The sequence below is a fragment of the Aotus nancymaae genome, unplaced genomic scaffold, assembly GCF_030222135.1.
Source record: "Aotus nancymaae isolate 86718 unplaced genomic scaffold, 86718_ANA_hifiasm-v0.15.2.pri h1tg000036l, whole genome shotgun sequence".
NCBI classification, from domain to species: Eukaryota; Metazoa; Chordata; class Mammalia; order Primates; family Aotidae; genus Aotus; species Aotus nancymaae.
In genome coordinates, this window is record NW_026988450.1 from 66,581,941 (window position 1) to 66,595,682 (window position 13,742).

Here is a 13,742-nt window from a genome sequence, read left to right on the forward strand (position 1 = left end):
GTAGTAATAATAATATCTCATTCATAGGACCACTGAGAGGGTTGCTTGAGATCATGCATCCAACATTTTAGCAGTGCTTGGCATAGGTAAGGTATTATACATGCTAGCCAATATCTTTGGTCTCAAGCCTTAGTATCCAGAAAGCTAGTATTCTAGCTAGCCAGAGTTGTCCTCTTTTTGTTTTCCTTATTGTGATAAAATCAATTAAAATTTATTATTGTAACAATTTTTAAGTGTATAGTTTAGTGGCAGTAAGTGCATTCTCATTGTTGTGCAAACAAAATTTCCTCCTATTTTGTGGATAAGACCCTTAAGACTCTGAATCATATCTCAGGACTTGCCCAAAGTCACAGTGAGTCCTGGAACTTACATCTTACACCCCTTCAGAGGTCCCTAGAATTTCAAAGGCTATCTTCTTGGGCTGACTCAGCTGTTGGAATGAGTAGTGAAGCTACAGACATAAATTATAACATTCATCTAGTCAACACATTCGTTCTATAAATATTTATTGAGCATCTACCATGGAAAGGACACATGCAAGAGATTTGACAGAAAGCATCTGTTATTCCTTACAACAGCCTTATTGGTATTTTGGTTACTTTTGTCCTTTTAGAAGTGAGGCCATGACAATCCAGAGAGTTTTGGTAACTTATCCAAGGTCACACAGAAAATAGTGAAGATGGGATTTAACACCAGTGGACTCTCACTCCAAGAGACTTGGGGTGAATTTTGATTACAGGACTGGTTAAGATTTTTTTAGGAATACATTTTTTCCTCAAGCCATAACAATTATACCAATATGGTGGATCAGGTGTTTTGTTACCATGGGAAAAAAGAAAACACACAGATTCTTCTGTGAACTGAAGGTACCTGAAGTAGAAAAGGAAATTACGCCTCAGTCATAGACTGAGGACATTATTGGATTATCACATCAGGATATCCTTATGCTAGAAGTATGGGGATGCTGGTGGTGCTGGTGATGATGATGATGATGATAGTAATGGGGATGACACAGTGATGATTATAATGCTGATAATTATCAACCATGGACTGCCTAGTACATACAAGGCTCTACATCGCCTAGTACATACAAGGCTCTACATTTAGATATATTTATGCATGTAATATTTGCTATCTTCTCTTTGTTAGGCACTAGGAATACAGTAGTAAATAGGACAGATATACAAGGTTCCTATTCTAATGGAATTTACAATCTAATGAACAATAAGATTTTAAACAAGTAATTGCATGTATTAATCCTCAAAGCAGTCATATGAAGTTGGAATGATGACAATAATAACAAAACTACCAAGACTCTTCTATTGTCTGAATCCCTATTATGTGCCAGACACTCTTCTACGTGCACTACATACAAAATATTTTGTTCTACAGGTTACAGAACCTTAATGGGCACCAGTTTCTTGCTAGCAAATATGAGCACAGATGGGTTTGTCTTACACCTAAGATCTTCCATCATACCCTGCTCTTAGGCTAGCCCCAGCTTCACTGTCTACCCAGACCATTTGTTCTTCTCATCCAGGTTTGGGATCTCGATATGTGGGCTAGGACACCAAAGGGTTTGGGCACTCACCTTCTAACAGCCACCAGGTCTCTGTAAGCAAAAGTGCCCTTTTTTTCATGTAGCTAACACAAAGGGAGACAGAGATTCCCAGCCACAACACTGGAATCTTCATGGGGGCGGGTGTGCAGATTTCCTCATCTTCTGCACCCTAAAGACAGCCCTGGAGAAGATGCCGTCTCCATTAGAGTGGGGCTTTCCCAGGCCATGGAGGTAATTAGGCATCATCTTGGCCACTCTTTTGGAGGAGTCAGGTATATCTCCACATTCCTGAATATCCTATGCAAGACTGCAATAAATTCATTTATTAATAATACTATCCAAAATTTATACAGCTTGCTTCAGCTTACCTCACACTAGCTCATAGGTTATCTCAGGTGATACTCATTAAAATCCCTGTAGGATATCTTTATTTATAGATGAAACTCAGGCAGGCCTGTAGAGAAGCCCACATGAAGAGGAGCTAAGGCTTCTTGCCAACAGCCACGTGAGTGATGTTGGAAGCAAATGTTCTGGCTCTGGTGGGGTCTTCAGATGACTACAGCCCTGATTGACACATTGACTGAAATTTCAAGAAAGGCTGCATCAGAAACACCCAGTCAAGCCACTCATACATTTGTGACTCTCAGAAACCACAAGAGATAATAACGTTTGTTGTTTTAAGTGGCTAAATTTTCAAGTAATTTGTTAAGCAGCAGTGGATAACTCATACACAATTTGAGAATATAGAAATTCATCTTTGGAATCAGACGGTTCTGGATTTGCATTCCTGTTTTGCCAGTTATTAGCTTTATAACCTCGAGTAACTCATTCCACATCTCTAAGCATCAATTTCCTCATCTGCAAAATGGAGGTAATAATGATATTTGTGCCTTAGGGTTTTTTTTTTCCCCCACAGTAAATGAAATGGTGCTTGTTAAACACAATGCTTGGCACCTAGTATGCAGTCAGTAAATGGAAGCTATAATTATTGTTATTTACAATCTTTTGAGCTCATTTGGCAAATATTTAAAATACTGATTCTTCTTAAAGTGCCGACTACAAGCCTTGCTTAATTGGATTATGCAAAAGGAATCTTTTTACGAGGGAGGCATGCTTAGTCAGAGAACACAGGTCTGGCCTGCTATTGCCTGTGGTGCTGAAGGACATGCCAAGATTAAAGAGTCAACCAGCAGTTGACTGAGCTTTTTTCTCTTTGTCTACAAAATGCTGATGAACAGCATTTTGTAATGTAATTAAGATTACACTGAAGAATGAGCCCTCTATCACCCCGTCATTCAATCACCTTTTCCTTTACCAGCAGGAGCCAAGAGCTTGGCTTTACCTTCCCCTGCAAACAACCACCTGACCTCCAGCTCATTAGTCCCATCCCTGGGATAGTATTCATTGATTTTAGGGGCCAGAGTCCAATATTTCTCTCCCATCTGTCTTTATGGTCTGCACCAAGGTCAAAGTTAACTACATACTCATTTTCTGGAAGGACATTTCCTGATGGGAGAGTGATTAGATTCTTCCCATTCTTCATACTCAAGTTTCTGTTCTTCTTGGCCCAATGGTTCATTCTATCTCTGTAATCCGAGGGCAAGTGTAGAAAATGGCTTACCTTGAAAACCATAAATTATCTATACTCATCACTTCCAGAACAGGACTCATTAAAAAAACTTATTTCCCACAACAGCGTTCAAAGAGGTAAGTAACCTTTTAGCACATTAACACCTCTGCCTCTTTTAAGACCATTGAGCTTACTTCTTAGACCAAAGTAGTAAGTCAATCCATACTTATCAAAACAAACATTTTGATGTGACTGTCTTCTTAGGTGGTAAGTGACTTTCATGGAGAAGTTTAAGATGATTATACCTTTTTGGAAATAATCCTTACTCTTGATAAACCCCATAGGTATACTGCTGTCCTGGGGACAAGAGATTTGCCTGTTTGTCCTGGCTTGGCAACTGATGAGTTATGTGAACCTGGGCACATCACTACATTGAAGTCAAATTAGTTTCTTCATCCATGAAAGAGTTTTCATAAAAATCAAATGATATAGTATCAATGAAGTACTCTAAAAATAATTTAAATACCTTCAATTTATATCAACATCTCAGTTATAAGAAATTCTACAATTAATAAACCAGGTTTTACTAGCATTCCTCCAACATACATAACAAAACAATGACATTTGAGTGATATTTGCCATAAGTATAATTAATTAATTAATTAATTATTTAGAGACTGGGTCTTGCTCTGTTGCCTAGGCTGGAGTACAGCGGCACAATCATGCTTCACTGAAGCCTGGACCTCCCTGGGCTCAGGGTAGCCTCCTACCTCAACCTCCCAAGAAGCTGAGACGACAGGCACATGCCACCGCACCTGGCTTACTTTCATATTTTTTTGTGGAGACAGGGTTTCATCATGTTGTTCTTGAACTAGTCTTGAACTCCTAGGCTCAAGCGACCTACCTTCCTTGGCACCCCAAAGTGCTGGAATTACAAGCATGAGCCACCACATTTGGCCCCATAAGTGTAAATAATAAAAGTGTATGGATAAAAGAATAATTAAGAATTTACATTTGGCAAAAGACATTAAAGAAAGTTAACACAAAGATGACAGATTGTCAGAATATAGGCCAGAAAACCTTAAAGTAGGTGTCTTGAAACTGCAAGAAAGTCAGACACATACCAGTAGTCTCTCATTATCTGAGGCTTTGTTTCCTATGGTTTCAGTTATCCTTGGTACAGTACAATAAGACATTTTCAGAGAGAGAGAGAAAGAGGTAGAGATTCACATTCCTTTTATTATAGTATATTGCTATAATTGTCATATTTTATTATTAGTTGTTGTTGTTAATCTTGTACTATGCTTAACTTATAAATTATCTTTATTATAGGTAGGTATGCCTGGGAAAAAACTCTGTGGTTTCAGACATCCACTGGTTGCGGGGAGGTCTTAGAACATATTTGCTCCAGATGATATAGGACTGCTATAACCAGAAAAAAGAAAAGACATGATCCCTTCCCTGCCCCTGCCACATCCACACTCCTGCCACCAAATCTAAGAATTTAAACAGGTTACACTCAAAATGGGAAATCTAACTGGGTAAGGAGTATGATGCTAAGCTCAAAGTCTCTGATTATCAGAACATATATATTAAAACAGTCAGATACAACTTTATATCCATCAGATTGGCCAAAATTAGAAATCTGGATAATGCCATGCAATCTGTAGAGAGTAGACAATGGTTTACCCATCTGGACTACAATCTGGTAGCATGGAGTAAAATGAAGCCCTCAGATGCTCTGTGATCCAGGAATCTCCATCCTTGGTCTACAGCAGATAAATTCTTCCCAGTTATTTGTATGAGTCAACTCACATGTATGTGACTATGGTAGTAGCTAAGTAAAATGTGATGAGATGCTAGGCATCAAGCAGAACCTTGAGCTAGATGTACACATAGCAACATGGTTAGATTTTAGAGAGTTGAATAAAAATGAAAAACGATGAGGTCTTATACCACAATATCACTTGTATGGATCATGAATATATCCACACTCAAAAGAATAATATATATTAAAAATATATCAAGTGCATTGGCATTTTTGCATGAGTGGGTGGGGAACAGATGTGAAATTTGAAAACAAGGAGGGGAAAAAATCCAGAAGAGTCCTTGAAAGAGCTGAAAAAATGGTATGCCACGAATCAAGTAGCACTGATAACTCAACTCTGTGCACCTAAGGTGCAAAAAGATAACCTGCATGCACCACATGATTCCATTTTTTTAAAAAACTACATACTTAGGTGCACATATACATTTGAAAGATCAAAGGCATTTGCAATGAAATATTAACAGTTGTTATTTTGGGGTGTTGGCTTAAGGTATGACTCTTATTTTCTTCTTTTGCTTATTATCTTTTATTGCCTATTCTCTGTATATTCTAGACTTTCTACTGTGGACCTGCATCCCATTTATATGAAGGAAATAACTTCATATAAAATGACTTAAAAATCCTGGAGATATGTCATGTTTTCCTGCCTCAGTAATCTGCACACACACCCGGAGTGTGAAACTTTGAAGGATTATGTCCCTGAAAGATGACACAAACCTTCTGGTTGTTCTTCTCATGGAAGTGGAGAGGTGTAAAACTTTAAAGAGCTGAGCTTTTGGCAGTTGTATTTACCAAAAGAAAGAAGTCTGCATGAAGAGAGAGAAAATGGCACATTGGGACAATGATTTTCTTTCATTGGCTCCCCCAAGAAGCACAACTTTTCTTCCCTGGCACACACTTTCAGCAAGGTTTATTTTTGGAAATAGGAGATGAAACGAGTTTTATATCTGTTAAGGGAATTCTGAGAATACTTAAGGGTCCTTAGAATCCACAGCAATACTGACTTTCACATCAGTCTATCCAGGTCTTCAGCATGACCACATCATGACTTTTTGATCCCTGATTTACTTCACCCAGCAGCCATTATTGGAGTACATACTGCCCATATAGAAAGGTGCTAATTCATTTAACACTCCAAAAAACCCTTTGAGATGGGTATTCTGGTTATCGATATTTGCAGGTTAGAAAATTAAAGCATAGGGGGTTAAAAATTTGCCCAAGTTCACATAGCTAGTAAGTAGCAGATTGAAGATTTAACCCAGTCTGGCTTCAGAACCTAGTCTTAGCGGTGAGCTAAAGACCGTTGTCTCTAGGAACTGCCAGAGCTTTTTCCCCCTACTAGAAATCCATTTGCAAGTAACACTTGAATATCTGTCTTCTTCCATTCAGGTGTCAAATAATGCCATTGGCTTCTGTTTTTTAATCACCAGGGTTTTGAAACATTTTCAGTCCTTTCCATGGTGTGGCCCTTTCTGTAAATTTTTTACAAGGAACATTGATAGATGAAATACATATGTTGTTCATAATGATTATCATAGCTAAAATGAAAATTCCTTTGAGTGAGGGAACCATCTTCGTTTGATAAAATTTTGTGATGAACTGTACAGGGTAGAGTGAGGACTAGTAGTCAAAATCATAAAAGTTGATGATAAAATACCCTGAGTGAGACAGTGAGAGGAATTTTGTTTTGTGCCCAGAAGGAAAGTAGAGTGAAAACTAGGAAAGGAGGAGGAGAATTTATAGAGAGAAACCAAAAGAAGGCATAAATATCTGAAGGAATAACTAGATGCTCACCCTGTGTAGGGTTTTAACAGGGATGTTCAATGATAAATCTGAAGTTGTTTGAGGTCTACAGACAACTTCTCTTCCTGGCACACATTCTCAGCAGGGTTTATTTTTGGAAATAGGAGAGGAGGCTGAGTTTTATATCACAGAGGCAGCATGTGTGGAAGCCCAGAGTTAAGGGAACCCTGAGAATACTTAAGGCTTCTATGACTCCACAGCAATCCTGACTTTTGCACCCATCTTATTTCATATCTAGGTCTACATCATGACCACAGCTGGCAAGCCATTTATTTTCCACTTCAACAGGCAAACAAAACCAGGGCCATGCCAAGGTAGGCAGATAACTATGTTTATTTGGAGACAAGATATCAAAGATTATTTAGAAGCCTCAAATTTCTTTGATTAGACAATGAGGACAGAGCAGCTTTCAAAAGAGCTTCTCCAGTAACAGTGAGCTTCTTCCATGGCCTAGATTACTTGAAATGGGAATTATGGAACCAAAACCATTAGGCCTACCAGTAATATACTCTGGATGCTGCAAGGGGAAGAAGGGAGTGTATCAATTTGGCCATAAACTGTCCCGGTCACATTAACAGTCCATTTTATGTAAGTCTCATAATCTTGGGAGGTGGGCATTATTATTCCTGTTTATATAGGAGGAATCTGAGCTCAGAGAGATTAAATCATTTGACCAACATTTCATAGAGGGAAGAAATGGTGGTACCAGAATTTGACCCAGACCTGTTTCCAAAGTCTAATCTCTTTCTACTTGGTTATACTCTTTCTTTTATAGTAACAATCAAAAGATATATAGCAGCTGCCTTCAGGGAATATTTAATGAAAGGGATTAACTGGCAAACCATTCTCTTTTGATGTTTCCATGATTTCTGGTGATAGCTTCTTGAATTTATCATATAATTTTCCAGTTGTAAGGGAAGCCCCAGAGTGCCTCTAAACAGGTAGATCTTTCTGGGATCAGAAGGGGAGGGGTGAAGATGAATTTTGATTGAGAAAATATAATCTAGTCTAAGAGGCACGGGAACCCACTTTAGGCAGAAGGATTCATTTAGAAGAAGGTTGAGAAGCAGCTGCAGGAGGTAGGCAGCATGGTGGTAGCACCTCAGAGCTAAAGTGGAGAGGTGAGCATGGATATAGAATGTGTTTCTCAGTTCCAAGCAGACTCAATTCTCACCAGCTAAGCAGATGTTTGTTGATTATCTACTATGCAGGTATCAAACACTGTGCTATATGCTGAGAACCCAAAGATGAACATGGCAGGAAACGCATAACCATTAGGAGCCTGGTCTAATAGGAGAGTTGTCAGTGGTCTCCAAAGTATCTTTTATTATTTTCCCCATCCTGCAAGGACTTGAACTCTCCAGCCAAAAAGCTTGAGCCAATCATCACACTCCTATCTCTTTTGCATCAGTGATTGGTTTGCATCAGTTCAGTGATTGGAATAGGCACCAGTCTTTCATTGATACAATGAGAGGAAGTGTGGAGCTTTTGTCTGCTGGTAAGAGGAAGAGAAATTCTTTTTCATCAAAGTATCAGTGAAGAAACTTGTGCTAGGAAATGTGGGAATCATTTTGATACCATGAAGGCATTAATCTAAGTTGGCCAGGAAGACAGGATCAAGAGAAACACAGAAAAATGTAACCCCAATAATCTAGGAAACGTTAAATCAAACTGCACTTTAAGCTTGCATTATCTCTTTTCATTTATGTGTACTCATATATTCCAGTTTGAGTTGGATTTTCTGTAACATGCAGAAAAAACATCATCATCATTTCAAGAAGACATAAAAATAGATCATTTTAATATTTGGTAAGTGCTATGATATAAATATAAATAGAGTGATATGAGATTTTAGAGAAGAGGCATTGACCCTCAACTCTGGCATACAGGGAAGGATTTCTGAGTAAATGATGATTTATCTGAGTTTTGAAAGATGAAGTAGAGTTGGGTGAGGAAGGATTTCCAGGTAGAGCGAACAGCATGTGTAGAGGCTCAGAGGCAGGAACTACATGTTTGTGAGGAATTTAAAATAATTAGTGTTACTAGATAGTAAAGTGCAATGCTCTGGTGACTGGCAACGTAGCTGAAGAGGAGCCTGAGTTTTCCTCAGTAGGTGAAAAGGAGACAAAGTTTTAGTCTGGAGAGTGATGTGCCTAGATTTGCATATGGCTGAATATGGAGGATAAGATTACAGGAAGCAAGACTGGAGGCAAGCTTTAAAAAGTAGGATGCTGTCACTTGCAACGAAATGGATGGACCTAGAGGACATATGCTAGGTGAAATGAGCCAGGCACAGGGAGATAAATATTGCATGATCTCACTTACATGTGAAATCTAAAAATGTTGAAGTAACTCATATAAGCAGAGAGTAGAATGATGGTTACTAGAGGCTGGGGACAAGGAGGGGCATGGATGGGGAAAGGAGAGACATTGATCAAAAGATACAGAGTTTCAGTTAAATAGGAGGATTAGGTTCTGGTGATCTATTACACAGCATCATGACTATAGTTGATAATAACATGTGTTTCAGAGTAGCTAAAAGAATGGGTGCCTCAGCCTCCTGAGTAGCTGGGACTACAGGCATGCACCACCACTCCTGGCTAATTTTTTGTATTTTAGTAGAGATGGCGTTTCACCATATTGCCCAGGATGGTCTTGAACTCCTGAACTCAGGTGTTCTGGCTGCCTTGCCCACTCAAAGTGCTAGAATTAAAAATTAAGAAAATATTTATTAATATTATAAATTAAGACAGATTAAAATAGGAGGAAAAAGGCACTGGAAGCAGGAAGCTTATTGGGAGGATTAATTCATTTATACTCAGTCACTATGTCAAATGGTGCCAGGTACTTACATACAACAAGAATAAAGAAAAGAAACACAGATCCTGCTCTCAAAGAGTTCACTGTTAATTGGGATTGTTATAAAAGTTCAGGTAAGAAATAAAGACACTGAAGAAACGGACAGGGTCTCTGGAATTGGACTGGTAGGGACATTTCACCAGTGGAAGACATAAAATTCTTCCACTGTAGGAACTATACTTTACTTATCCCAAATATAGCCTGGTTTCAAATAATTAATCATTTTCTTACACCAGACACTACTCTTCTACTTCTGTTCCCAATATAGGGATCATGTGGTATGGTTTCCAGAGCAAATATTTCTATCTTCATTATTCCACATTACACAAGGAGTCCTGTTCTTATTCTTGGCTACTCTCATATGAACATTGGCTCTGACTGTGGAGAGACAAACAGATTGTTAGTCCAGCAGTCAAGCTGGTGGCCAACACTGATGGATTGGTGGAGGCTGGATGGAGGGTGATGTTGAGAAGAATGTTGGTCAGATTGATGTCTGATGTCTGCAATGGGCACAGGAAGGATCTGATGGCAATCATGAGTATACATTCGTTCATCAGGCCTTAGCTTACTGTCTATTTTGGCCGCTACTTAATAAAACGATTACTGAGTAGGTGACTTTATTTTTTTTATACATCAGAAGATGTACACCCTCTTCTGAAAACAAATGGAACAAATGGAAGCCAATTAAAATATGATCAGCACTAACTGCAAAAAGCCCCAGAAAGCATTCGTATAAAAGCACTCTTCAACTTGTTAACACACACCATCTTAAAATACTCAACTCTCTAAAACAAATGCAGTGTAAGATCAATACAGCTATGAGCCCTCTTTATTTATGAGAATCTGTTCATGCTTAAGGACCATCAGTTGAACAGAACTGCTGCCATTGCCGCCAAAATAACTAACAGTTATTTCATTTTATAAAATAAAAGGCATGTGTGTGCGTGTATGTGTGTGTGTATATGTGTATGTGTGTGTGTATATATATGTGTATGTTTGTGTGTATGTGTGTATATGTGTCTGTGTGTTTGTGTATGTATGTGTGTGTGTGTGTATGTAGAGTCATTCCTTGATCCCCCACAGATCCCAAAATCTGTGAATGCTCAAGTCCCTGAAATAAAACAATGCAGTATTTACACATTACCTATTCACATCCCTTGTATACTTTAAATTATCTCTAGATTACTTATAATATCTAATACAATGCTTACATATCACTTCATTTATGTGGATTCAATGTAGTATTTGGAAATGAGAGACATTAAATTTATATACTATAAGTACTGTGAGTGCTTACCCCAAATATAGCCTAATTCCAAATGATTAATCATTTTCTTACACTAAAAACTACTCTTCCATTTCTGTTCATTGTGATCCTTCTATTGCATATCCTCCAGTGTATGCATGTGCTTCCATATACTTTAAATCATCTCTAGGTTATAATAAATATCTAATGCAACACCTACACGTGGACTCATCACCTGGATTCAATCTAGTATTTGGCACACAGCAAATTCAAGTTTTGCTCTTTGGAAATTTGTGGAAGTTTTTTTTCCCAAACATTTTTGATCCATGGTTGGTTGAATCCATAGATGCAGAACCCATGGATTTGAAGAGCTGACTTTATGTATGTATGTGTGTATCACATACCATTTTCTTTTCATTTTTTTTGAGACAGAGTCTCCCTCTGTCACCCTGGCTGGAGTGCAGTGGTGCGATCTTGAGTCACTGCAACCTCTGCCTCCCAGGTTCAAGCGATTCTCCTGCTTCAGCCTCCCTAGTAGCTGGGACTATAGGTGCATGCCACCACGCCTGGCTAACTTTTTTTTTGTATTTTTAGTAGAGATCGGGTTTCGCTGTGTTTGTCAGGATAGTCTCGATCTCCTGACCTCGTGATCTGCCTGCCTCAGTCTCCCAAAGTGCTGGGATTACAGGAATAAGCCACCATGCCCAGTCTCACACAATTTTCTTCAGCTGTGGTTTCTGGTCTCTGAAGTTATTTTATACACCCTATACAATAGTATCTTCTAAAGGATTTCATGCTATAGGAAATAAGAAAGGTAATTCTAATGACAGGTAACTTCTCACTAACAAAAGACATGCAATCAATCATTTCAGGATTCCTGGGTATCGTCTGTAAGAAAACAGGCCTCCTTTGCTTTTGCTCTAAGCAGCAGCCACAGGCCCTTAGAATAATTTTAGATGCAATGTAAACTATAAATGGGATTATTTTTCAACAACATCATGAACTTCTGATGGAGTCATAGGTGGACGTTCCTGGGAAAGGCATTAAGTAAGATCCAGAGTGCTGTTGTCCTCATCACAATTTGGGTGACTGTGAGCAGGCAGTAGTCTCTGAGTGAATACAGGTGAATTCACACCCGGGGTGTGGTGTGGAGGTATGCATGGGAGGCTGGAGATCAGGCTGAGCAGATCTCACCTGGGTCTTAACTTAGGTCGAGTTTCTGGCCTTTGGGATGGGAGGCTCAGCCAGTCAGGCTAATTAGGAATTTCCCTGATCATGTGAGGAGAGTGGTCTGTGCAGGCAGGCAGAGGCAGGCAGGGCATGCCAACACGTCACTGAATTACCAGATCCCTGGTATGTTCAGGAGCCCCATGGAATAGAGATAAGACACACTGTATTTGAATCCTGGCTCATCAAATACCAGCTTACCAGACTTAGGCAAGTTATTTAAATTCTCGGCGCCTCACTTTCCTAATATTAGGAATGGGAAAAATAAGACAGCAATGTAAGAATGGGATAGAATATTTTATACAAAGCACCTTAAAGAGTATTTGGCATGCAGCCTGGGCACTCAAATAGGACCAATCTAAACTTGTTAACTGTGGTGAATACCCCCAAATACCCCAAAGATTAAAGTATAAAATACTGGGAAGGCAAAACATGGAATTTTTTTTTTTTTTTTTAAGGCAGGTTCTCGCTCTGTCACCCAGGCTGGAGTGCAGTGGTGCAATCTCGGCTTACTGCAACCTCCACCTTCCAGGTTTAAGTGATTCAGCCTCCTGAGTAGCTAGCTGGGACAACAGGTGACTGCCACCATGTCTGGCTAATTTTTTTATTTTTATTTTTAGTATTTTTTGTCATGTTGTCCAGGCTGATCTCGAACTCCTGGCCTGAAGTAATCCACCTGCTTCGGCCTCCCAAAGTGCTAGGATTACAGGTGTGAGCTACTGTGCCCGGCCAAAAAATGGACATCAAAAGTCAGTCAATAAACACTGTTTTCCTCTAAGCTGTGAAACACGCTGGGCATTGGGGTAAACCCTAAGGAGTCAAAGAGAGTCTGTCCTACACAGGCTTGCCATATTTACAAAATAGTTACCTTGTCTTATCGTGTTCTAAGTCCTTCACACTCAATCCTCACCACCCTGTTATTATTACTGCCATTTAAAATGCACAGAAACCAAGATGTATAGAGGTAACTTGCCCAAGGTTGCGCTGCTTAATCCTGAGGCAACACTAGCCCTTCCTCCAGTTGTGGTCATAATATGTGCATAGGGCCTGATGAGTGAGAAACAGGAGGAGTGGTCAAGTGGTTGTGGGTGAGGAGCAAAAATCAGGAGAGGTTTTTTTGAGGGAAGCAATCTATGATTGTTACTAAGAACTCTTGAGTTTGGTCTTAGAATTAAACCTTATTCAGGTGCATTTTGTAGTAGCAGTTGTAGGACTGGGCAGCCAAGCGTCAGTCCACACATAACACGGAGAAGCACCAGGCATCTCAAAGGATAGCAGAATCCTGCTGCTGCAATCAGGGCATCAAAGCCCACCCTGCTTTGGTTATAAATAAGGCGATTAGCTGGTTTGAAATGAGGTAACAAGGGACATCTTGCATCTGAAGTTTTCTTGTCCGTCTAGTGCTCGCTAGATCTTTTTACACCCCACCTTCGCTGTGGGCACCGAAAATCTTTTGCTTTTTGGTTACACGTGCTTTAGAAGTTCTCCCCTTGACTACTTCTTTCTTGGAATGGAAATTCAATCTGCAAAACTGTTCTGCATTGCTGGCCCTAGAATTAAATGCAAGCACCTTCGATGGGGAAATTAAATGTATTTGATATAGCTGTACAAAATTGGATCCAGCAACCATTTGGTTTGCAGGCTCGCA

General features: G+C 39.4%; 1 protein-coding gene across 5 annotated transcripts in view; it reads right to left on the reverse strand.

Annotated features, from left to right (window-relative positions):
• The window catches only part of SAMD12 (sterile alpha motif domain containing 12), a 490,937-nt gene that overhangs the window by 109,918 nt on the left and 367,277 nt on the right, over positions 1–13,742 (reverse strand). The gene's annotated exons all lie outside the window — the stretch shown is intronic.